Source organism: Dermochelys coriacea, chromosome 1 (assembly GCF_009764565.3).
Source record: "Dermochelys coriacea isolate rDerCor1 chromosome 1, rDerCor1.pri.v4, whole genome shotgun sequence".
Classification (NCBI taxonomy): domain Eukaryota; kingdom Metazoa; phylum Chordata; order Testudines; family Dermochelyidae; genus Dermochelys; species Dermochelys coriacea.
The window spans coordinates 28,675,768-28,701,094 of NC_050068.2; the positions used below are offsets into that span (position 1 = coordinate 28,675,768).

The 25,327-nt window shown below is 41.9% G+C and overlaps 1 long non-coding RNA gene across 1 annotated transcript; it reads right to left on the reverse strand.

The window, feature by feature from the left end:
* Positions 1 to 248: 248 nt before the first annotated feature.
* LOC122457587 lies at positions 249 to 23,135 on the reverse strand. The gene is made up of 3 exons (XR_006277210.1): positions 22,988 to 23,135; positions 21,948 to 21,949; positions 249 to 308 (listed from the first exon to the last, which is right to left on the reverse strand). It is a non-coding gene; the product is annotated as an uncharacterized LOC122457587 (long non-coding RNA).
* Between the last annotated feature and the right edge of the window lie 2,192 nt (positions 23,136 to 25,327).

Consider the following 25,327-nt stretch of genomic DNA (forward strand, 5'->3'; position numbering starts at 1 on the left):
GTGCCCTTGTTGCCAAGAAGGCCAATGGCATTTTGGGATGTATAAGTAGGGGCATAGCGAGCAGATCGAGGGACGTGATCGTTCCCCTCTATTCGACACTGGTGAGGCCTCATCTGGAGTACTGTGTCCAGTTTTGGGCCCCACACTACAGGAAGGATGTGGATAAATTGGAAAGAGTACAGCGAAGGGCAACAAAAATGATTAGGGGTCTAGAGCACATGACTTATGAGGAGAGGCTGAGGGAGCTGGGATTGTTTAGTCTGCAGAAGAGAAGAATGAGGGGGGATTTGATAGCTGCTTTCAACTACCTGAAAGGGGGTTTCAAAGAGGATGGCTCTAGACTGTTCTCAATGGTAGCAGATGACAGAACGAGGAGTAATGGTCTCAAGTTGCAATGGGGGAGGTTTAGATTGGATATTAGGAAAAACTTTTTCACTAAGAGGGTGGTGAAACACTGGAATGCGTTACCTAGGGAGGTGGTAGAATCTCCTTCCTTAGAGGTTTTTAAGGTCAGGCTTGACAAAGCCCTGGCTGGGATGATTTAACTGGGACTTGGTCCTGCTTTGAGCAGGGGGTTGGACTAGATGACCTTCTGGGGTCCCTTCCAACCCTGATATTCTATGATTCTATGAGTTATAATATGGACTCTGCTTCCCACTTATGCCCGTTTGCTGATACATTTACTTCCCCCTCTGCACTTGCTCTGATTGGCTGGCTAGCACCTTGAGGCGGAGCCAAGCTTTCTCCCAATCACACCCACTCCCTGTCCACCTGTGCAGAAAGAAAAATAGCAGTTACTTCCTTCTCCTGTGTGGGCCCTGATTTTTAAGACCCTTTACACCCTGTGCACTCATGATTGATCCATGAGTGAACTACACCCTTGTACAGAGGGCAAGCACAAGCCACATGCACAATTTAGACCCCAGTTTTGCAATCAGTTGTTCATTGGCATGCTCCTATGCCTGCATGGGGACTCATTGACTTCCTAAAATCAGATAGGGTTAAAATCATCCCGTGATGAGAGCAAGCACAAGTGTCTATCCCACTCCCCCTTAGACTATCGATGATGATATTACCTACCTACCATCATGGGATTGTAACTTTGAAATTTAAATCATTAAATTGTGCAAATACTTTAAGAGCTAGAGATGAGAAGTTATCTGTCAAAGTGCAAAATTTTAGTATTTTAATGTTTTGTGACAAAGCAAAGAAGCTCCTTTTTAAATTGGTTCAATAATATTTCTTTTGATTATGAAAGATTAAATTGTTACAATTCTCTCCTTTTGTCAATTTACGCTGATCCAATTAAATGTTTACATTAATATAATTGCATTTTCAGTACTGTAAAAGATTTAGAGGAAAACCTCGTTGAACTGAAATGCTGCCACAGTCCTTCAAATGTGAAAAGCTTTTACCCAGCGACAGCATTAACCTTAGTCTCACTTATATGCAATCTTTAAAATAAAAACTGGTCCATGGTTTTGCAATACTTGTGCCAGATTGTGACTTTTACTCACACTGAATAATATATCTCACAATATGAGTAGTCCTATTGAAGTCAATGGGAATAACTGCGAAGTAAAGCACTATATGTTAAGAATAAGGATATCACAGTTGGCCATTTTATAATTCATTTTTGTTATTCCAGATGGGGATCAAGGCCTTGTTGTGCTTTGTACTGTATACATATGGACCTTGAGCCTACAAAGGCTTACACATATGTTTAACACTATGCATTATGACTAGTCCTACTGAAATCAAGTAAATTAGGACACAAGCCTGGGACTTGGAAGACTTGGGTGCAAGTCCCTGTTCTACCACAGACTGCCTGTCTGACCTTAGGCAAGTCACTCAGTGCCAAATTTTCAAAGTATTTAGTAGAGCTGTTGCGATTTTGCTGAAACATTTCTATCTTCTGTTGGAAAAATTGAAATGAAATAATTTAATTTTGGGGAGACAAGGTAGGTGAGGCAATATCTTTTATTGGACCAACTTCTGTTGGTAAAAGAGACAAGCTTTCTAACTGAACTGGAATTTCATTTTTTGAATGGACTCAAAATGTTTAGTTTTGAATTGGTTAAAAAAAATTGGATTTATCTATGGCACATTACCTTACGGGAGTTGTAGTTCCAGCCCCTATTCTCTCCAGAGCTGAGCTCCCTGGAAGACTACATCTCCCCTAATGCATTTTATCAGTGTGGTACCTCATGGGAGTCGCTGACTGTGGATGCATGGCTCAAAGGCGAGAATGGGGGCTGGATCTACAACTACCATTTGGCAGTAGGCAAAGACAGTTTAATGTTGTAATGCACTTCAACAGATAGATGCAACAAAACATTTCTATTTTGGGACTGTCAAAATGTTTAATTTCAATCAAAAATGTTGAAATGAAATGTTCTGACACTTCCAAATCAATTTTTTTTTTAAATTTCTCCTTTTTAGAAAATGTCGACATTTCAACTCTTTGTCCTGTTTCAGGATGATGACAAATGTTGAACTGTTGGAATTTCCCATGGGATGGAAATTCCAAATTTTGCTCAGCTCTAGTAATTAGTGCCTAAATAAGTGGATAATCACCTCGTATAATTTTAAAAAGCACCTGGGTGCCCAACTCTCATTAAATGAATAGGTGTTAGGTATCTTAAACACTTTTTCATAGATTCTAAGACCAGAGGGACCACTGTGATAATCTAAGTTTGACCTTCTATATAGTACAAGCCATGGAAATTCCCCAAAATAATTCCTAAAACATATCTTTTAGAAAAACCGTAACCTTCTCTTTGTTAAGATAAATAGATTGAGCTCCTTAAGTCTATCACCGTAAGTCAGGTTTTCTAATCCTTTAATCATTCCCGTGGCTCTTCTCTGAACACTCTTCAATATATCAACATCCTTGCTGAATTGTGGACACCAGAACTGGACACATGTTCTAGCAGCGGTTGTACCAGTGCCAAATACAGAGGTAAAATAACCTCTTTTCCCACTCGAGATTTCCCCATTACACTAGTACTTGAAAATCCCAATTGATGCCTATAAGCATCTTTAGTTCCTAAATACCTTTGAAGATCTGGCCCCCACTTCCTCTAGGCCTTGGTTCCTCATCTATAAAATGCATCAGTAGGACTTCCTTACCCTAAAGGGGGGATGTCAGGATAAATAAAGACTGTGACGTGCTCAGATACTCTGAGTGAATCTTAGCTAGATAGATATTTACATAAGACCTTGCACAATCAGGACCAAAATAGTCAGGAATGATAAAATATAGGTGAAAACGATATAATGGACAATCTTTTTTTATATCTGATGTTGCTTTTTCTGGGACAGAATTCCCCACTTTTCCCATTCTCTGTCCCCTTTTGTACTTGTACCTCTCCAGGTAATACTAGGGTTCTGCCTTTCAAATACTCCACTGCAGGTTGATGACTTGCAATTTTCTCTAATTTGTCATAGGAGAGTCAGATTGTTGATGTTTTCCATTTTAATTTTATTAATATTGGCTAATGTATTTTTCAGAAAGCTGCTGCACCCTCGTATTAAGAGGGGAAAAAATCTTTCTATTGATTTTTTTTTCATTTAAAACACACAAACCAGATTTGTCAACAGAAGAGTAATTAAATCCAGATTTCTGCCTAGTTTTACGATCTGGACACTTAAAATACAATCAGAAAATTATCCATCGAATACTATTCACTCAAAGTGCCACAGTAATTCAATTATCACCTTTTAAAAACAAATCTATATATCACAACACAGAAAAAACAAAACAAAAGAAAAGAAACCTAATAAAGATACTGGGTGAAATACTGACCCCTTTGAAATCAATAGGAGTTTGGCCATTGACTTCAGTGGGGCCAGGATTTCACTCACTGTTCTTAATAATAATTGTTTGTGCTCATGACAGTAGCAGATGGATAGCACGGAGGAACAAATGCGTCCTCTTATTTACAGATTACAGATAGGGCAGTAATTGTATAAGCTCCCCAACATCGCACTGCCAGTGGGTGATCCTGCAGTCACTTCTCTGGCAAAACACCTATTAATTTCAATGATAGGTTGGCCCAAGTTAAGACTGCAGCATTTGGTCATGGTATTCCTGAACTGTGCCTTGAGGTGAGAAGTTAGCTCCATGCACTCCCATTCATTTCCTGACAGAGGCTGATTATGTTTGAAGAAATACAGCCCTGCTGAAAAGGCACGGATCTGAAGTGTGGCCCCCAATGTGTAGGTCAGAGAGCAAAATTTACATGAAAAAGGAGCTTGTAAGAATGTAGGAGAAAACCACAGTGAAAATCTGGTTTCTATTTTCCAATTAAATTTCCTAAACTTTCCAACCAGGGCTAGGAGCTAACTATTTTGGGTACTTCAGACCAGTGTTAGAGACAGATGTGCCTGATTTTCAGAATTGTGCCAGCAGCACCCATTGACTTAAACTGGGTGCTCAGCATTTTTAAAGGCTCTGTATCCTATTACCAACCTTTCATCTCATCCAGCTCTGTAAAGCTTTAAATTTAATGCACATACTCTCCAAAAAAGAGTTGCACTAACATGCTCCGCCTTGTCCAAAAATCTGTGCAGGAATGTGTTCCATGAAGGTATTCAGTATGGTAAGTATCTAGCTACACTTAATAGCATTACACCAGTGAGTCTTTCCCCACATACTTCTTATGGAGACACTTTTAATCTTTACTAGGTATTCTTTTTGTGTCTATGATAATAAAGATGTTGTTTTTTCAATAGGTGCAGATTTGAAGGGGGGGTTTGATGAAATGTGATTCTTTTTTTTTTTTAAAAAGACTGAAACTGATAGTTTCAGCCTCCTGTTTATATCTGTGGAATCTGGAATAGAAAAGGAAAATCATGTATCACAACAAAGAAGTCCAAAAGAAAAATGCCTGATTTTAAACAATTTTGATTGGAAAGACCTAGATTGTCTAAGCAACCTTTTTGTAATCACCTGGGTTTTGCTGGGTAAGGACAGACTATACTTAACTGGCATTAAGTCAAAATGTCTCTTCCCCAGAGTTTGTCTGCAGTTCTATCACACTTAATTGAAAGTGATCTAATGTCAGATGCCTGAGTGTTTGTCAGCAAAACAAATAAATAATACACTTCACCGCAGGGAACATCATGAGTCTGGAGGTAAAGGTGAAAGCATTCTTTCAACATTATCATCAGCCAGTGTTTGGAAGAAAATATTTATTGTCACCTGCTATGGGTAGTTAATTAGGTACTTTACGCCATAGAAAATATACTTGCAGTGATTTTTGTTTACTAAAAGTTGTATCTTCCACAACAGTTTGTTCTGAATTCCCCATCCAAATAGAATTTCTGGTTTCAAAAGTGCAACAAAACAAAGGAATCTAGGGGAAAAGAGCTTGTATGATGGCTTGTGGCAGTCAAGCAGCAACAGTTATACATATTCACGAACAGAAAATTTTGTTAGGAAAGGGCTAAGGATGAAAGTGTGTTTTCAGTGGAGCCCAGCTACCACCCAAACCCAATAGTACATTTTCTTTACGAAAAGAAAACCCAGCCATGAGAGTGCCTGGAAATGAACAAATATGGGGTCTATACTATTCATCCCTGCCATGCAATCCTTTGTCACTTGCTCTCTCTGCGTTTCACGTACACCATCCACTAGATCTTATTATTGTTTTTCCCTAAAATGTAAGCGCAAAGTCAAAATAACCAGTTACGTGATGTTCCATGATGTCATCTCAAATTTGAAAAGCACAGATGATGTGATCGTCACACGTAACTTTATTTTTGTAATAGAATATTTTTCTGGTATGAATTAAATAATTTCTGGGGCAAGATATTTACTTTTAACAAAAACATTTTGCATCAAAGAACAAAAGTTTAAAAAAAATCATAAGTCAGATAGGAATGTACAAGAAAATTATGAATCCCCCCCCCCCAATGAATGGCTGTATAGAGCCAAATTCTACCTAAGACCTTAAACACATTCAAATCCTGCTCTTGGATGCACATTTAAGGATGTAAATTGGGCATTTATATACATACGTGTCCACTGAAGCGTCAAGATGTTCAATTTGCAAAGACACATGCAAAAAAATTGTCATTTCCATTGATTTACTTTTATATGTTTACCTCTTCTGTGGCTACATCTACATCTAGAGCTAGGGGTGTGACTTCCAGCTCGCATAGACGTGTGTGCTAGCTCTCCTCGAGCTAGGTTGTTAAAAATAGTAGTGTAGCTGCGATAGCATGGGCAGCGGCAAGCAGCAGACTGAGCTAGCCATGCTGAGTACAACGCCACCTCGACCCCATAGGTATGTACTCGGGGAGGCAAGCCCATGCTGCCACGACTACAATGATATCTTTAGCACACTTAGCACAAGTCAATGAGATAGCTAGCACAAGTATGTCTGCACAAGCTGGAAATCACACCCCTAGCTCCATGTGTGGACCTAGCCAAAGTTTATTTCAAACAAACCTCTCAACCTGCCAAGGCCCAAAGGTGGGATACAAGGTGTGACAAAGACCCCACAATGAAGAACGCAAAAAATATTCATGCAGGAAACTTAAAATACTTTGGGATTCATTCCCTTATAGTAACTATCTCTTGATTCCATTTTTTTGTTTAAACTTCTGATGTGAATAAATCTCAACAGTAAAAACGAGAGGATGACAAAGTGGAACATAGATGACTTTGGAACTAAAATGAGTGACATCGCTCAATATAGGAGACAATTGATAAGTAGCAACTCTATTATATCACAAGGGATGGACAGTACTGTGATGTTGAGGTACTGTTGGTATTTCTTTATCCATTTGGGGAATTTACCTGACCTAAGTCCTTTTTCTTTCAACACTTTGCTCATCATAGCATAGGCTTTCTCAGAGGAGTCTGCTTTATTACTCTGGCATAATTTCAAAGTCAGAGATTTGTTGTTGTAGGACTTAAAGATCCAGTCAACTGGAACATCCTACTTCTGCTGTTGTCTTAACAGACTTGTTTGTCTGAGGTGCAGTTAGGGCAAAGTCCTCTGTTATGCAGATCCAAGGAGCAGATCTCCTGAGTGGCTCTGGATCAATGTACACAAAGGATATGACTATGCAGGGATAAAAGGCCCACATAGCAGCTGAAGCTGGCCTGATCAGTTGACTAGGGCTCACGGGGGTTGGGTTGCAGGGCTAAAAATTGCTGTGTAGACATTTGGGCTCAGACTGGAGCCCTACCTCTGGCACGCACCTCCCTAACATGTCCCGAGCTTGGTTTCCAGTGCAAGTCTGAATAAGAACGGCCAAACTGGGCAGGACCAAAGGTCCATCCAGCCCAGCATCCCATCCTCCGACAGCAGCCAATGCCACGGAGAATGAATAAAGCCCCAGGGGGAATGAACAGAACAAGCAATCATAGTGCTCTGTCCCCTGTCACCCATTCCCAGCTTCTCGCAAACTGAGGCGAGGGATACCATCCCTGTCCATCCTGGCTGATAACCATTGATGGACTTATCTTCCATGAACTTATCTAGTTCTTTTTAAATGTCTACACAGTGATTTTTTTCCAGCCCTGGAGCCCAAGCCCTGCAATCTTGAGTCAGCTGACCTGAGCCAGCCACAGGTTTTTTTTCTCTTTGTAGACATACCAAGTAGAGCAGCGCTAATTATTCCCCCTCTACCTACCACTCGGATCTGAATGTCACTGATCCTAGTGTGCAGACCTGGACGTGGATGTGAGAGAAGTAGCAGATCCACACTGCATACCTTTTTTGGCTAATGTCCAACCACAATGTAGCCCTGTATCTGGAACCATAATGTTTGGCATTCAAGGTGCCATGCTCTGGCTGCCAAACACAGAAAGGACTGCTCAGTTATTCTCCATCCAAGATTAATCACCTCAGCTGAAATAGTCATGCTAGAAGACCAAGGATATGTGAGATTGTGACATGATAGCCCCTTGGCAAAGGTCCCCTGTTCTTTGCAAACAACTCTTCTTAGACCTGACAAACTCACTACATTATATAAATTGCTTTATAGGCTATTTGTCCATAAAGGGTAACACGTAAGGTACCTATTGTAAGCTTGTAACTTATCGATGTTCATACACATGGTGTGATGTGTGTACGGGTAATACTTCAGGAATAATATAACTATATTGAAGTTTATGCCCTTAAGGTTAAAAGAAGTCACCAGGGAGTAATATAATCAGTGAAGGCCTATTCATGTAGGAGGAACCACTCTTTCCTGGTTAGCTGGTTATGTGATGCCAGGCTCAAGTGTCTACCATTGCCTAGGGTGAGCAGACACCCTGATATTATCAGGACTGTCCTGATATTAAGGGCTTTGTCTTGTATAGGACCCTAGTACCTCCACTCACCATCCCAATTTCCTACATTTGCTATCTGGTCACCATACCATTGCCCATCGCAGAACAGTTAATAAAAACCATCAGACAATTTCAAAGAATGAAAACCACTTGAAGGTAAAAATGGAACATTATAACACAGTGGATTGCCCTGTCTGTGAATAAAGATAAAAGACTGTTTCAGTATCTCAGAGTGGGGAGAGGTACTCTGCTCCTTTGAGGGCAGAGGATCTGGGATATCTGTGAGTAGCCAGTGTCAGGGGTTGGATAGCACAAGAAAATGCTTCAATGGGACTTGGGGATTGGGGTGCACCTCTTGTTAACCTGCAAAGAAAAGTCAAGGCCGGAACAATCTGGGGAGAGTGCTTGAGTGAGTGAGAGGCTGGTGTTTAAGGAGCTAACACCCAGTTACCACAAACAAGGCTCCCTCCAACTGGAGGCAGGGGGTAACAAAGTGATTCACAGTCCACAGTATTCAGAGAACCCTCACAGAGAGCATTTGCACTAGTACTTCACAACTGATTATACAGAGAAATGTCTCATATCGCACACTGGTGACAATGATCATACATCTCTATCGTGGACATATTATTTCATAGCATTTAAGGCCAGAAGGCACCATTAGAACAGCGAGTCTGACCTCCTATATAACACAAACTCCACCCAAGTACCCCTAAGTTGAGCCCAGCTCAATTCATGCTTACTGTTGACAAATAGTGATGTTACAAAAGAAAGCAGTGGGGCTTCAGCATTTTATGTTGTGCTGCATACACATTAGTGAAATGGCAGGCATGCTGATTTTCAGTTGTGACAATATCACATTATGCATAGATACTCTGGTGACAGGCAGTATAGAGAGCCTGAACACAGACAGAAAAGGAGTACTTGTGGCACCTTAGAGACTAACAAATTTATTAGAGCATAAGCTTTCGTGAGCTACAGCTCACTTCATCGGATGCATCCGATGAAGTGAGCTGTAGCTCACGAAAGCTTATGCTCTAATAAATTTGTTAGTCCTTTTCTTTTTGCGAATACAGACTAACACGGCTGCTACTCTGAACACAGACAGAGTAGCTGTGGAAGACTATCTTTATTATCCAGTGTATGTGATGCACAAATACAGCTGCACCATCACCTCTGGGAGATGCTGAGTTCCCTGTGCTCTGGGGAAGGCAGCTTAAAAGGGAGGTTACAGCTCTGTCAGCCGTTGTAGTTGGCCCTGTGTCTTCTCTGCCTCTGTTATGGTGACTTGAGCTTGCGTGGCCTTAGCAGCGAGTTGCAGTCACAACAAAAGGCTGTGTGAGCCCTCTCTTCACCCCGTGCTCATTCACCTGCACCAGGACAAAGGACAATCTAATTGTCAGTGTTCTCTGCCTTCAAAACAGAATGATCAGGGAGATGCGTGGTGTGTTTTTTTTTTGTTTTTTTTTTTTTTTTAAGTGAACATGCTGCAAGTACCCAGCAAAGCAGATCAACCCCATTCACAGGCAGGGTGAAGAAATTCTGCACACATATAGGGCACCACTAGAGGCCATCAGACACCTCTCCAAATAAACAGCCATTCATTTCAATTAATAGGTGGATTGGCAGGGAAAAGCCCATGGTAGCAGCAGGCCTGAAATATGTACAGTGTTGTGATTTTGGGAAGGTGGGGGTTGGATGCAGACCCAAATGTGCAAATGAAATTAATTATTTGAGTGGGGGGAAGGAGAGATTTTCATCTATCTTTGAGGTAAATATGAAAGGGATTTATAAACAGGTAGATGCTGCATGAGGGAACTGATAACATTATAGTCAGCTATGACAGCGGCAGTAAATGTTTCTCCCGCCTCCCAGCAAGATGGAAACATTCATTTCCATTTGCACATGACCACCTGGTTGTGGTTGGAGTGTCTTTTTACATATTAACCAGATAATCTACAGTTGGGATGTCACTGGATTTCTGGGTAACCTTCCTAGAATCATTTCCTACCTGTGATAAGAATTAGGGTATATACCTATGTTAATTTCTAAATGATGGCATGCAGCGGACTATTTCAGCAAACTCCCTGATGTGATTTATCACATCTATTTGTTTTCAAAAGAAAACATATTAAGGCACAATTAAAATGAAAGATTAAATGTAAACAAGGTGAGTATGTGTACATTATCATGAGTGTATAAACTGTACAAAATGCAGTCATGCTTTGTCTTTGGGCCGGATCCTCCTCCTAGTAAAGTCAATACAAAATTTCATTTGACTTCAGTGGGAAATTTATCCAGCTTTTTAACTCTTTTTATTTTTTTTATCTCTTTGGTTATCAGTTTCCTCTGTGATTAGTCAATTTATTTATAACATATTTTCCTTCAACATTTTAATATTCCTTCTTTAATTGTAAGGGGTCAGACTTGTGGTCTCCCTTTTGCCTCCTTTGTTACCTTTCTTTTCTGTGGTCTTATCCTGCCTACTGTCACTTAAATGAAGAAACCTCACCAACTTCCAGATCCAGGTGCAAGATCTTTCTTAGGTCTTAGCTTTCCTTCAGAAATGAACACACATTTCCTTTCACTTCCATAGGATAGGAGAGAAGTGAGAAGCACCTGCCAATGAACTACTTGCATATTTTTTTAAAAAGTCACTTAGTTACCTTAACACAATGATAAGTGAGATATAGCAAGTGTATACCCATTGACTAGCGCTCTTTACCCTCCCCCCACCCCTTATATTTCAGAAATTCTCCAGTCCTTTTATGGTACAGATTCTCATTCCCTTAGTAATTTAATTTAAATTGGCCTATTCTCAGTTGCCCAGACTGTGGATGCTTTACTCACCGAAAACAAAATGTTTGTTTCCTTACTACTGCAAAAAATGATAAAGGTCGACCCACCCTCCAATAAGTAGTTAGTACACTACTAACCCAGTAGTTTAGTGCACTCACTTGACGTGTGAGAGACCAAGCTTCAAATCCCTGCTCCAAATGTTTCTCTCTCCTGGAATGCCATCCTGGACCTTAGCAACCTTCCTGACTAAAGTTTTGTGAAAACCAATATGCTTCCGTGAAAAGTTTGTTTCAATGAATTGGCATTTTCCAATGGAAACATGTTTTCTTGTAAAATTCCCAAGCAGCTTAACTCACCAGTGCCTGCGCCTACTACACTGGAATTGTTCATGTTAGTAATTGCTCACCAATGGCAGTAAAGGATTCGCAGTCTGGCCCAGAGTTAGATGCAACTCTGTGACTATCAGAGTCTGGTTGTTGGCATCCCATTGAAGGAAATGGCATAATTTGCAGGACACTACTCGTTATAAATAATAGTCGCTGTATTCGGCCCAAAGTCTTGTTCATCTTACCTAATTTCTCCATTTAACTTAGATGTTGACAAGTCTATTCACAGTGTGGCAGCAGTGTACCCATCTGTGCCATCATTTTCATAAGAATCAAGTTTTCACATAGCGAAAGACCCTTTTGCTATGTAAGGACCATAGGCCCAGCCTGGAGCAAGGGATAGAGCATAAGCCGCACCAATTTAGGAGTAGTTCCAGGCTGCATTGTGCCTCAGATACACTTCTGAGTCACAGTCCTTCCCCTGGTTCCTCCTTGCTTCTGGATTCTAGTACTGTCAAGGTTCCCTCCCCACTCTGAACTCTAGGGTACAGATGTGGGGACCCCTAAGCTAATTTCTATCAGCTTAGGTTAAAAACTTCCCCAAGGCACACATCCTTCCTTGTCCTTGGATGGGAACTGTTGCCACCACCAAGTGAGTTAGACAAAGATTCAGGAAAAGGACCACTTGGAGTTCCTGTTTCCCTCAAATATGCCCCCCAAGCCTCTTCACCCCCTTTCCTGGGGAGGCTTGAGAATAATCTACCAACCAAATAGGTAAACCAGATTCTTAAAAAACAGAACTTTATTATAAAGAGGGGGAAAAAAAAAGTAAAAGCACCTCTGTAAAATCAGGATGGAAGGTAACTTTACAGGGTAATCCAGATTCAAAACAGAGGATTTCCCGCCAGGCAAAACTTTAAAGTTGCAAAAAACAGAGATAAACCTCCCTCTAAGCATAGGGAAAATGCACAAGATAAAAACGAAAGATAATCTAACGCACCTTGCCTTATTTATTTATTCTTTTTGCAATATTGAAACTCATTTTAGGAGAAGGAGTTTTCTGACCTGATGCTTCTCTGCTTCCCCAGAGAACACAGAGCACAAACAAAGCCTTCCCAAATTGGAAAGTATCTTCTTTCCCCATTAACCTGGTTGGCACCTGACCAAAAGGACCATTTGAGCTTCTTAACCCCTTACAGGTAAGAAGGAATTCGAGGCTACCCTTAGCTGTATGTTTATGGCAAATGCTTTACCACTGGCTGGTATCAGCAGTAAAGTACTACTACCATCCTGGATTAGCTCAGTTATTCTGGCCAGTGAGCAAAAGGATGGATCCAGGGATCTGCTCATTTCCTGCTCCTCCCTATGCCACCTATCAACTCTGCAGAAGGAGCAAGTGTAACCCACACACCTCCTGGGTGTGGTGTTCTGTCCCATCCCAGTGGCACTGAGACCACTTAGAGATTAATGAGTCTACTACAGCCTTAGCTAACAGCTATGTGGCATTTAGCTCATGCAGTAGAGGCTCATGCATTTCACTCTGGAGATCCTAGGTTCAAGCCTACACCCCGATGACCAGGGTCTGTCAGTGTTAAAGGAGGGCTCATCTAGGATTTCAACTGAAATCTCTCAGGTTGGGATGCACTTCCTCAGGTAGGGGAAGTATGTAACCCGCACACCTCCTGGGTGTGGTGCTTTGTCTCACTCTAATGGCACTGAGGCCACTTAGAGATTAATGAGTCTGCTGCAGCCTTAGCTAAGAGCCATGTGGTTTTAGCTCATGGATTTTGCTTCAGAGGTCCCAGGTTCAAGCCTGCCCACCGACAACTGGGGTCTGTTGGTATCACACAAGCAGATGAGTAGTCCTGCTTTCTCCTGCATGCTTGGACCCAAGATGCAGATAACTCATGTTGGTACATAGCGGAGTTTTTACTTGGTGGAAAAGAGGTGAAGTCCAAAGGGAAATCCAACCCTATACATCACACAGTGCCACCATCCTCAGGTATTAATGCCTTACTCCTTCATCTGTCCCAAGGGAATTACTGGGAGGATGTAATGAATGAGGTGCTATTATCTAGTATTGGGGCTGGTTTTGTTCAACATCTTCATTAATGATCTGGAGGATGCCATGGATTTGCAGCCTCAGCAAGTTTGCAGGTGACACTAACCTGGGAGGAGTGGTAAATACACTGGAGGGTAGGGATAGGATACAGAGGAACCTAAAAAATTAGAAGATTGGGCCAAAAAAAATCTGCACTTGTCCTTGTTGAACCTCATCAGAGTCCTGCACTTAGGATGGAAGAATCCCATGCACTGCTACAGACTAGGGACCGAGGGGCTAGGCAGCAGTTCTGCAGAAAATGACCTAGGGGTTACAGTGGATGAGAAGCTGGATATGAGTCAACAGTGTGCCCTTGGTGCCAAGAAGGCCAATGGCATTTTGGGTTTTATAAGTAGGAGCATTGCCAGCAGATCAAGGGACGTGATCATTTCCCCTCTATTTGGCATTGATGAGGCCTCATCTGGAGTACTGTGTCCAGTTTTGGGTCCCGCACTACAAGAAGGATGTGGAAAAATTGGAAAGAGTCCAGCGACAGGCAACAAAAATGATTAGGGGAGCACATGACTTATGAGGAGAGGCTGAGGGAACTGGGATTGTTTAGTCTGCAGAAAAGAATGAAGGGGGATTTGATAGCTGCTTTCAACTACCTGAAAGGCGGTTCCAACGGGGATGGATCTAGACTGTTCTTAGTGGTAGCAGATGACAGAATGAGGAGTAATGGTCTCAAGTTGCAGTGGGGGAGGTCTAGGTTGGATATAGGAAACACTATTTCACTAGGAGGGTGTTGAAGCACTGGAATGGGTTACCTAGGGAGGTGGTGGAATTTCCTGCCTTAGAGGTTTTTAAGGTCAGGCTTGACAAAGCCCTGGCTAGGATGATTTATTTGGGGATGGGTCCTGCTCTGAGCAGGAGGTTGGATGAGATGACCTCCTGAGGTCCCTTCCAGCCCTGATATTCTAGGATTCTGTGATCCAGAGGAGCTCACTCTTCCTGTCCTGGTCCCAGAGGAGTTCTGTGCACCTGCTTGCCCCCCTCCTTGCACACACTGCTGCTTAGTGTTTTCCATTGGAGCCCCTCTGCACAGGTTTCCCTGCCCAGCTGTTGCTGCTCCCCCAGAAGTCCCACACAGACCTGCATCCAGCTGACTTGTATGGCATTCACAGCCTATTCCACACTCAGCTTCGCGTATGGTTCTTGCCTTCAGCTGACCCTGCTTGCCAGGTGGCTGATCCTTCAGCTCCTCTCTTGCCAAGCAGCCTCTACTTCCAAACACACCCTTGCCACATCATGGGTCAGGAGTCAGGGCCTTTTACTTATAAGGCCAAGAGAAAGCAGATGAGCAGTGGGGAGGGGGCTGATGGGATTTGTGGTCCCCTGTTTAGCAGGTTCATTTGGCTTTTGTTTTTCTTAGAGATTAATTGTTCACCTCTTCATTGTCCTTTTTGTTCATGACTTGTTGAGAGACAGTGCTGCTTTTTCTTGCTTTTCATTAAAATCTCTTTATTTGGATTTTTTTCCTTTTTGTTAATGTCAATCTTTTTTGTGTATTCATTCTCTCTTGCTCTGCTTTGGTTTGTGGTAGTTTTACTTTTAATGATTCCTCTCTTTGCATCTCCTTATACCCATTTCATTTAATTTAGAGCTGGACTATGATTTTATTCACAGCCCTGAAATGCAGAGGGTATGGTTTCAGTGCTTAGGGAGCTGGGTCTGGTTCCAACAACTGACTGTATGTAAGAGTAAGAACGTCATGGTATCCCACCCAGACTTTTTGTCTGGCAAGTCAGTCCTTAAAGTTGGGACTCAGCTACTCTGTGCTGCTAATACAAACAGTCTGCGCAGCTCAAGTGTGTGGTTACACAACCATACAACTTGCTCCTCGAGAGGAGTTAACTTGAATGTAGATAACTCAAGCTAACACTGCAGTGAAGACAAGCCCTCAGGGACTAACCCTGAGTCACCATTATTCCTCACACATGGAGAGTAGTTATTTACCACTGGCCAACACCAGCAGTCAATGCATCTCCCCTTCTTCCCCCAACCCCCCCCGACAGGCTCAGCTCTACTGCCCACCTGCTCTGAGGAGAGATTAGTCTTGCTTATGCTTACATGCTTAGACCCAAGGCCTGGGAAGCCTATATAGAGGTATAAGTAAGGAGGGGAGGTTTTTGGGGATCTTACCCCCTCTGACCTCCTTGCATGGGCAAATAGAGTGAATCAGAAACTAGCCCTTCCTGTGACAGCCCTTCATTTTCTTTTCTATCAGTTCAAACTGTAAAATAAACTCAAGGCTTCTTGCAATCTTACGTTAGAACTTAAATCAGAAGCTGATAGCTTGTAAACAAGCATTTCAGGTTTTCGTTTCTTGGTTTGGCCAAGATGTGGTACACGATCTTACCACAAATTAATGTTCTGAGCAAAAAAATGCTGAGTTTGGATCGTGACATTCAAATTCCTTGCAATTTACTTGGTGTCTTTCAAGATTATTTATTGGCATTATGGTCTTCTGTGCTTGTTACATGCAAGGAACCTGCTGCTTCACAGGCTGAAATGTTAGAAAATCCATGCAATTCAAAGAGAAGTGATCTCAAGGAAGGAAAGTAATGCCAGGCACACTTTCAAAGGACAAAAGTTCATCATATCCAAAAAACATTTTAAACCCCATTTTAGACATAACACAATTGGACAATAGGATACATAAGCATGGTGGAGTAGGAGAAGGGTTTATTTTTTTGATGGAGAAGAAACTGAAAAGTCACAGCAATGAAGACCTGAAGAGGCATGCTTGAAACTTAGCAAGCAGCTACCCTGAGGATTTTGAGAATTTTGAGGGTCAAATTAAGTTTTTTTTTGCTAGTTTTTACAAACAAATCTTTAAGCATGATTTGGAAATGAAGGTGCCTATTGATCTCCTGAGCTCAATTCAAAAATGTATCTATTCAAGAGCTACCTAAGAATATGTAGAGGGCAGGAAAGATTAAATGATCTGGCAGTTATTTCTGAAGAGAACTTGTAAGCAAGGCGCAGAGAGTGGGATGAAGCTAATTAATGAGACTGCTTCAGAGAAGGATAGGAATGTCTTTTTGAAAAAATCACTTAGTGATGATTGCAGGTGAGAAGGAGGCAGAGGGCGCCCTGCATTTGAGTCTAAGAACCAGGCTTGGGACATCCTTGGCACAGCACTGTGCTCATCTTCACCTTCAAGTCATCTGTGTCTGTTCTTGCATAATCCTCCACATTTCCCCACTTCTACTCCTTTTCCTCTCACTGCTCCCCTTTGTCTTCCTCTCCCATTCTCAGTTATAGGCCCTTCATGACATCCCTTATGCTTACAGCTGCATCCCACCTCCCATACACAAGACAACCTCAGAGGTCTCCTCAAAGCCTGCTGAATGTGTCACTGCACTAGGGCCAGTCAAAAAAGTTCTGTTTAAATCTGTTTTTGATGGGTTTTTTAACTAAATATTTTTTTCTCAAGAAATGTTTGATTTCCACTGAAAATTCTAACATTTTGAAAAAAAAATTACCCCCAAACTGAAAATTTCTCATCAGAAATAGTGCTTCATCAGAGTTGTAGTTCAGGTGCCTCATGCCCCAATTCTCCTCTATGAGCTGGGCTCCTCAGCCAGATTATATCTCCCCTGATGCACTATGACCATGGCATCTTAGCAAATGGGGATGCTGTGGTCCATCCTATACTGTAATCTGACCAGGAAGCCTGGCGCATAGAGAAAGGAGGCACAAAGACCCAAAATACATCCCCTGTGAAACACTGCAGTGGCATTTCCAAATCTAAATTTTCAGTTTTCAACCAAAATTTATCCTGTTTTCTCAAATACTTTTTCAATTTTTCCCCAAAAAGTCTAACTTTTTAACCAAAACAAAAACAATAAAAATAATTTGAATTGAAATTTTCTATGGGAAAAAAAATGTTTCCATCCAATTTCACCTTCTCATGCAAGAACTGCTGTTTCTGTTTTGAGAGCTAACCTGCAAAGTTCTTCAGGACAGGGCTCCTCTATATTTATGTTTTATATACAGCACTGTAGACATTTATAGTGTGATATATTTAAGTTTGGAAGGAATCAGTTTTTATTGGTAAATATATAAACATCAATTTCATGTAAAACCTACAAAAATATTTCCATCCTTTAATAATCCAAATTTACAGATAGGCAAAGTAAGACACATGCTTTTTGAGAACTTATTAGCCTTGATTCAGGACTTTTTTTGTGTGTGTGTATTTTGACATGTGATGTTGACAATTGGTGTTTTAACCGTTATGAAACTTTAACTTTTTGACCTCAATGTCTACTGTCATCAAATAGTTATTGACTGATCCCCCCCATACTCTCAACCCCCACAATTTCCTGCAACTGTGAAAATTTAAATAGATAAAATAGAAAAAGCATAACTGACTAATTAAATCAATACATATACAAAAAGTGTAAAAACAAACTTCAGTATTATCTATTGAAATTATATATAAATTGAATTCTGTCATCCCTAGATATAAAACTATTATTGGGCCATGTTATGCAGGTATTACTCACATGAGCAAAGCCTACATGCATAAGAAATGAAGCTCACATGAGTCTTCTTTGTAAGATCAGACCCATTTTATGGTATCACAAGTGTACATGACTGCATATAATAGGCTGTCACAAACAAAGAATAGGTCCCTGCATCGAACTGGTAAGCTATTCTAAGCATAAGGAGCAGCATAGAAGGCACAGATTTAGGAATAGGTGAAGGTAGAGAATTCGGAGAGAATCCTGGGTGAATCACAGGGGTAGGAGTGAGATTTGGAGGTGTTACAGGCTGCAATGGAGATGTGCTGGGTCTTGAAGCTGAGGGTGAGGAACTTGACCTTGATGTAGAAAGAGAGAAGAAGCTAGTGAAGATGGACACACAGTCAGATCAGAGAGCAAAGATGTCCTAAGCAGTAGGATGGGTTAGCGAGGGAAGAAGTGAAAGGTGGTGAGAATGAAAAAATGGTGATTACGATGGTCAAGAGGACAAGGCATGGCCCAGAACTTTAGCAGTAGGAATGGAGAGTACAGGTCAAATTTTAGTGCTGTTGTAGAGGAAGAAATGACTTGGATCTAAGGGGTGAAATAGAGAACGCTGATGTCTTATATAAATAATAAAAACATACTGTACCAAATTTATCCTTGAAATCAATTGAGTTAAAAGAGGGGTGAATTCCGTCCACTTCGTTTATATTATTATATAAATAATAAATGATAGATGATGATTACAGTATTGATCTACCTTTTATATTTAAATGTTTTATTTATATTGTGTTTTCCATCTCATTACATAGACTTCTATGGCTTCCCCATTTCTGTTCTGATGATCACACTGAATTCTGGATGTAGATGATGGGGTTTGTGCCAAAGCTCAAGATATAGATATAGTTACTGCCTCATGGAGCTACTATGATTGCAGAGACCATATGATTTCCTGTGCTGGACAACAGTGCTGATAAAAGGTTAGAGTGCTACAGCATGGTACATTAAATATGGAGCCATCCACAAATGCCTAAGCTTACTACTAGTAGCCACCTTGCAGTTCTCAGGCAGGACCAATGTGCACTTCATTTGATGACAAATCTAGATGGGTTACGATTTTGGGATTAAGTGATGGGAGAGGCTCAGTATGTTCTAGTCTCCATGGCACCATGTATAGTTATTTCCAACAAATCAGAATGACAGTGTCCTCACATTTACTTTGCACTGGTATAAATGACTACACAAGAGACAAGGGAAGCCTTCCCTACGATCTCCTTTCTCAGTCACCGTCGACAACACCACCATCCTGCCTGCCATTCAGCCCCCATAACCTGGGTATAAGCTTTAACCCAGAATGCTTTGTAGGTCCTCACATCCAGGCTATGTCTAAATCTGGCCAGTTCTTTGGCATAATGTCTATAAGCTATGGCCTTTCCTACTCATCCACACAGCTAGAGCTCTCATCCAGGCTCTCAGCATCTTGCATCTCAATTACTGCCATATCCTTCACTCTGGCCTTGACAAACGCTACCTTGCCCAACTCATATCCGTTCAAAATGCTGCTGCAAAGATCATTTTCCTCATCCGTTGCTTTGACCATGACACTCTCCTCTTTGCTTCCCTCCATTGGCTCCCCCTTCTCTCTCTCTCTTGCGATTTGTCTTTGTTTTCAAGGTCCTTCTCAGCCAACCCCTCCCCCCCATCTGCCATTCACTATGAAGACAACAGCTCCCATCTCTGATTGGGCAATGATGCCAGCATCCATCTGCCACTTGTTAAATTTTCAAACAAGCATCTTTGTGCTGCCTCCCATGCTGCCTTGGAAGGAGCTCCCCATAAACATCCACAAATCTCCCTCGTTATCCTCCTTCAAATCCCTCTTAAAATTCTCCTTTTCCTTGAAGCCTGCACAAAATTAAAAAAGGGTTATATTGCTGGTGTACCGTGACCACTGCCTGTCATACTGACCAATATCATCTCATTGTTTCTTTGTACTCCACTATGTCTGTATCCAGGTGTTGTCTCTTGTGTTATACTTAGATTGAAGTTCCTCACGCAGGGACCATCTTTTTGTTCTGCATTTGTACAAGGCCTACCACAAGGGGGTTCTGGTCCATGACTGGGTTGGAAATTTTATTGGGATGGAACAGCCTTGCTCATAAATTTATAGGTGCTTCCTACTTCTGGTTGGGCATGGCATTGTATTTGCATCTGCTTGGATATAGTGTTGTACTTAATATCGTAAGAGCAACTTTCTTCATGGTCATATGCCTCTTTTGGTTCTAAATAGAACATGGAAAAGCAGAGGTGGAAATAAAAATATTGGGGAAAGGGGACAAAACAGTGACTCAAAGTGATTTGAATCTAAGAGCTTGTTTACGTGGGGATCTATTCTTGAATAGCTGTTCTGCTTTAAATTCACACTCTACCTCTATCCAAATTAATCAGTAGTGTAGGCAAGTCCTCAGTTTAGGTTTGTTTCAAGTTTTATGTGAAGGTTTTGTCAGCTGAAGCCATGTATCTTATCTTCTCCAAGCTTGTTTTGCACATAAAATGTCTTGACCCATATCTACTCTTTATCTTGTGCACCATCATGCAAATTCCTTTAAGGAAATATTTGTGTTTGAATCATCAACAGAAATAAACAGATGGTTTGTTGCCTGTAATTCTCAGGGTACAAATGGAGTTGTCACAAGTGTAAACATCAAGTACAAAAAATATTGAAGTAATGCTTTGATTCCTAGTCTTGGGGGGATCAGATGTTCAATATAGTTACCTCTGATTCCCTGCTGCAGCCCAAGAGCTATGGGTCCCTGCTGAATGTGTCATGCTGCACCTTTTGATGCAAGATATATTGGATTTATGCAAGAGTTCTGTGTTACAGTTACTCAGTGACACTGTGAGGGTATGTTTACACAACAAACCTAAGTCAACCTATATTAGGTTGACTTACAGGTTGATTTTTCAGCCACCACAACAATTACTCTGGCGTAAATGTCCATACTAATCTCCTTGGGTCAGTGGTGAGCATCCTCACCAGGAGTGCTTCCACTGACTTTAGACAAGCCGATGTAACAAGACAGCTGATGTAAGGGACACAGTGTCTACACCGGGGTGGGCAAACTACACCGGATCCAGCCCATAAGCCATTTTAAGCTGCCCCCTGAGCTCCCACTGGGGAGCAGGGTCTGGGGCTTGCCCTGCTCCAGTGCTCCAGATGGGGCACTGGGTTGGGGCTGCACCACGCAACTCCCAGAAGCAGCCGCATGGCCCCACTCCGGCACTAGCAGGGTCAGGGGCCACTTCACATGTAAGAGCCAGAGAAGGGATATGCCACTGCTTCCAGGAGCCACTTGAGGTAAGCGCCGTTCGGCGCCTGCACCTCTGAGCCTTTCCCCACCTTGGGAATGTGGCAGGAGTCGAACAAAATCTTCCCATAATAGCATATTGTCTCTTTCAGTGGAAGCCTTACGAGGAAGAAAAACCATTGAACCAGTGTCATTGCAAATATTTTTTTGCAATGTGCCAAGTGTCTTTATGATTTGTATTCCAGTAGTACCTAGAGGTTTCAGCTGGTTTTCACCTAGCTCGGTGTGCTAAAATCTATAGAAACCTTGGGATGGTATTTTCTCAGTTCTCTCTCTGTATGTAGGTATCAGATTACAGTTTTAAAACATAATCATTTTGTCTAGTAATGTAATATTGGATTAGGAAAGAGGACCTTGACCATCCAAATATAATGTATATTCCTGTGAATTCCCCAGAATCCTTGCAGATCCCATAGAAATAATTGTGTTTGAAGGCCAGCCCTGTGGCCCTAGTACTCAAGGGATCAAACCCCATCCCTGATGTAACAATGGAGGGAGGGGAAATTCCATGGGGGAATCTTTATGATAGAAAAATGTCTTTTATACTCATATGGCCCCATTACCATAGTGTCTGAGCATCTCAACATCTTAATGTTTTTATCGTCACAAAACCCTTGTGAGGTAGGGAAGTAGTATTGCCCCCATTAGACCTGGCCCTAGGCATAAGCAGACTAAGCAATTGCTTAGGGCCCCAAAGCAACTCAAGGGGTCCCAGTATTAAATATAGATATGTATTGTATGTGGCCAGGGGAAAAATATTCTTGCTTAGGGTCCCCAATGGGCTAGCACTGGCCCCCATGTTACAGGGAAATACAACCTAGATGGAGCTACTATAAGGGGGGTGCATAACTGGTTGGAAAATGCATCCGATGAAGTGAGCTGTAGCTCACGAAAGCTTATGCTCTAATAAATTTGTTAGTCTCTAAGGTGCCACAAGTACTCCTTTTCTCTTTGTGAATGCAGACTAACATGGCTGCTACACTGAAACCTGTTCCCAGAGAGTAGTTAACAGTGGTTCACAGTCATGCTGGAAGGACATAACAAGTGGGGTGCTGCAGGGATCAATTCTGGCTCCAGTTCTGTTCAATATGTTCATCAGTGATCTATATAAGTAAATAGAGAGTATACTTAAATTTTGCAGATGATACCAAACTGGGAGGTTTGCAAGTGCTTTGGAGGATAGGATTAAAATTCTAAATGATCTGGACAAACTGGAGAAATGGTCTGAAGTAAATAGGATGAAATGCAATACGGACAAATACAAGTACTCCACTTAGGAAGGAACAATCAGTTGCACACATAGAAAATGTTAAATGACTGCCTAGGAAGGAGTACAGCAGAAAGAGATCTGGGTATGATAATGGATCACAAACTAAATATGAGTAACCAGTGTAACACTGTTGTGGGGGGGGGGGAGAAGAACCAAACATCATTCTGGGATGTATTAGCAGGAATGTTGTAAGGAAGACAGAAGATTTGATTCTCCACATTTTGGGGAAGATGTGGACAAATTGGAGAAAGTCCAGAGAAGAGCAACAACAACGATTAAAGGTCTAGAAAACATGACCTATGAGGGAAGATTTAAAAAACTGGGTTTGTTTAGTTTGGAGAAAGTTTTCAAGGACAAAAGATTGTTACAAGTAGGAGGGAAGTAAATTGTTCTCGTTAACCTCTGAGGATAGGACAAGAAGCAATGGGCTTAAATTGCAGCAAGGATGGTTTAGGTTGGACATTAGGAAAAACTTCCTGTCAGGGTGGTTAAGCACTGGAATAAATTGCCTAGGGAGGTTGTGGAATCTCTCTCTAACCTGCTCTTAAAAACCTCCAGTGACAAACCTGTCAGGTGTTACGCACCTAACTAAGGCTTTGTGAATTGCAGGGTTCCTGTGACTTTCTAGGTCCCTAAACATTAGGCATGGTAATTAATAGTGATTAATTAGATAACACTTAGTCCTACCATGAGTGCAGGGGACTGGACTAGATGACCAGCGCCCTTCCAGTCCAACGAGTCTATGATTCCATGAGGAACTAAGGCACAGAAGCCTAGATTCACAAAGCACCTAAACCCCAGACTTTGGCAGCTAAATCTGAGTTTAGGTGCCTAAATCCCAATTTTAGGCTCCACTGTGATTCAGAAAACTCCTGGTGAATCTTCTAGGTACCCAAACTCACACAAGTGCCTTACTTTTTGTAGTAAAAAGTTGCCTTGGCTCCTATGTTTCCATCTCTGGCTTGGGTTGAACATCAGTGTGCAGGCCCCCAGAGCAATTCACGAAACGCAGTGCTGTTCTCTCGGGGCCAGATCGTGATCCAACATTATACTCTGGACAAAGGTTTCAGGGGAATAAATCCCACCCATGCTCATGTGCCATCTCCCTGTGTTTCTGCTGTAGGCATGTGGTGGCGAGACAGAACTGGGACTGTACACCTGTACTTCCTGCACACCTGTGTCATGAGAGGGGCTGAAAGGATTGGGTAGGGAACAGACAGAAGCTTGGCTTTGCCCCACTAGCCAGTGCAGTTGAGCTGGTGTAAGGGGGACTCCTGCTATTAGTTGGAGGAAGGAATTGTGCCTCAAGGTGCTTAAATGCTTTGCTGGATCTGGGCCAGAGCAATCAGAACTGTATGGGATCAAGCCCTCAGCAGGCTAAGATTACTTGCGCTAATCATGGTTGTTTCCACTGTTGCCTTGTTGTTCCACCCCTTTACTGGTTGCATCTCATCCTATGTATAAACGAAGAGGCTGGTCATTGCAGGCCTCACAGAGCCTGCAGTTCTTCTAACCCAAACCCCTTAATTCACAAACCAATCTTGCACAGTCTCAAAGCAATTCCCCAGAGTCTGGGTCTTCAAATAAGGTTCTGCTGTACATTGGGTCCCCCTTAGCAAGATTCTGGACATTTTTAGGCCTTTCCCCAAAGTTCTAGCTTAAGTCTGTAATCCAAATGCCTTATGTTTGTTACACAGCCTGTCTCCTGGAGGGCAGCCATGTCACTCGGTGCCTTTGCTCTGATACCTGTTTAGAGGTAGAAGGTTTAAGACAGACTTCTGCCAGGGGGAGTAAGATTCTGCAAGAACTGAACTGCCCTGGGGAAAGAGGGCTGACTAAACAGCTGTGTGAGGGGAAAACCCATCCACAAACACTAATCCCTGCATGAAACAGGAGGAGGAAAGTCACTGTGGGCTACACTGAACATCCCAGCTATGGATCAAGCCCCCTTTCAGGTTTTCCCCACATATGCTATTTAGTTATTATTTTGAGGGACTATGTCACCCATCTTTTTCAGAAGGATAATTAAGTGTCTTAGGTTGTTCAGTTGTTAATGGCCTACAGTCTTGAGCTTTACATCAAATCAGAAACCAAATCCTAACATCACCTAACTTCCCCTTCAGAAAGTTATGATCCCTCTGAGGTGATATGAAAATGTGACTTCTGGTTTTGTGAGGGGGAAGTGACCGGAGCCTGCTGAACTCTGGCAAGCCACAGCTAGTGGACAGTCCCGTAGAGACCATTGCTAGCTACCATTGTTTAGCTCTAAATGAGAGACCAAGGCTGATGCATAGAAGCAGGGCTGTCTCTGCTGTGCTGAACAGGGAATTTGGGCCTAGATTTCTAATTACACTACCCTGCCCCACCACCACTGACTTATTGATCATTTGACCTGAAAAAAACAAAACATAACAGAGCACAAAATGGTAGTTGGAACTACCACAAATTCAAAAAGAAAAGTGGTTTTTGCAGCAGGTGGAGGATTTCTATGGCAGTTAGGATAACAGCTAAATCTTGCCAGGGATTCTGTTGCCCGAGAATCACAGTAAAGAGGGAATTTGTGAATGGTGTTCATGCTAATACTAGAAAAACTAAACTGAAACACTTGCTGATATAGCTATAATCTGGTGCAAACTGGCATAGTTGCACTGATGTCAGAGTAGATAATCATAATGAGCCCTTCCAGCTTTGACTT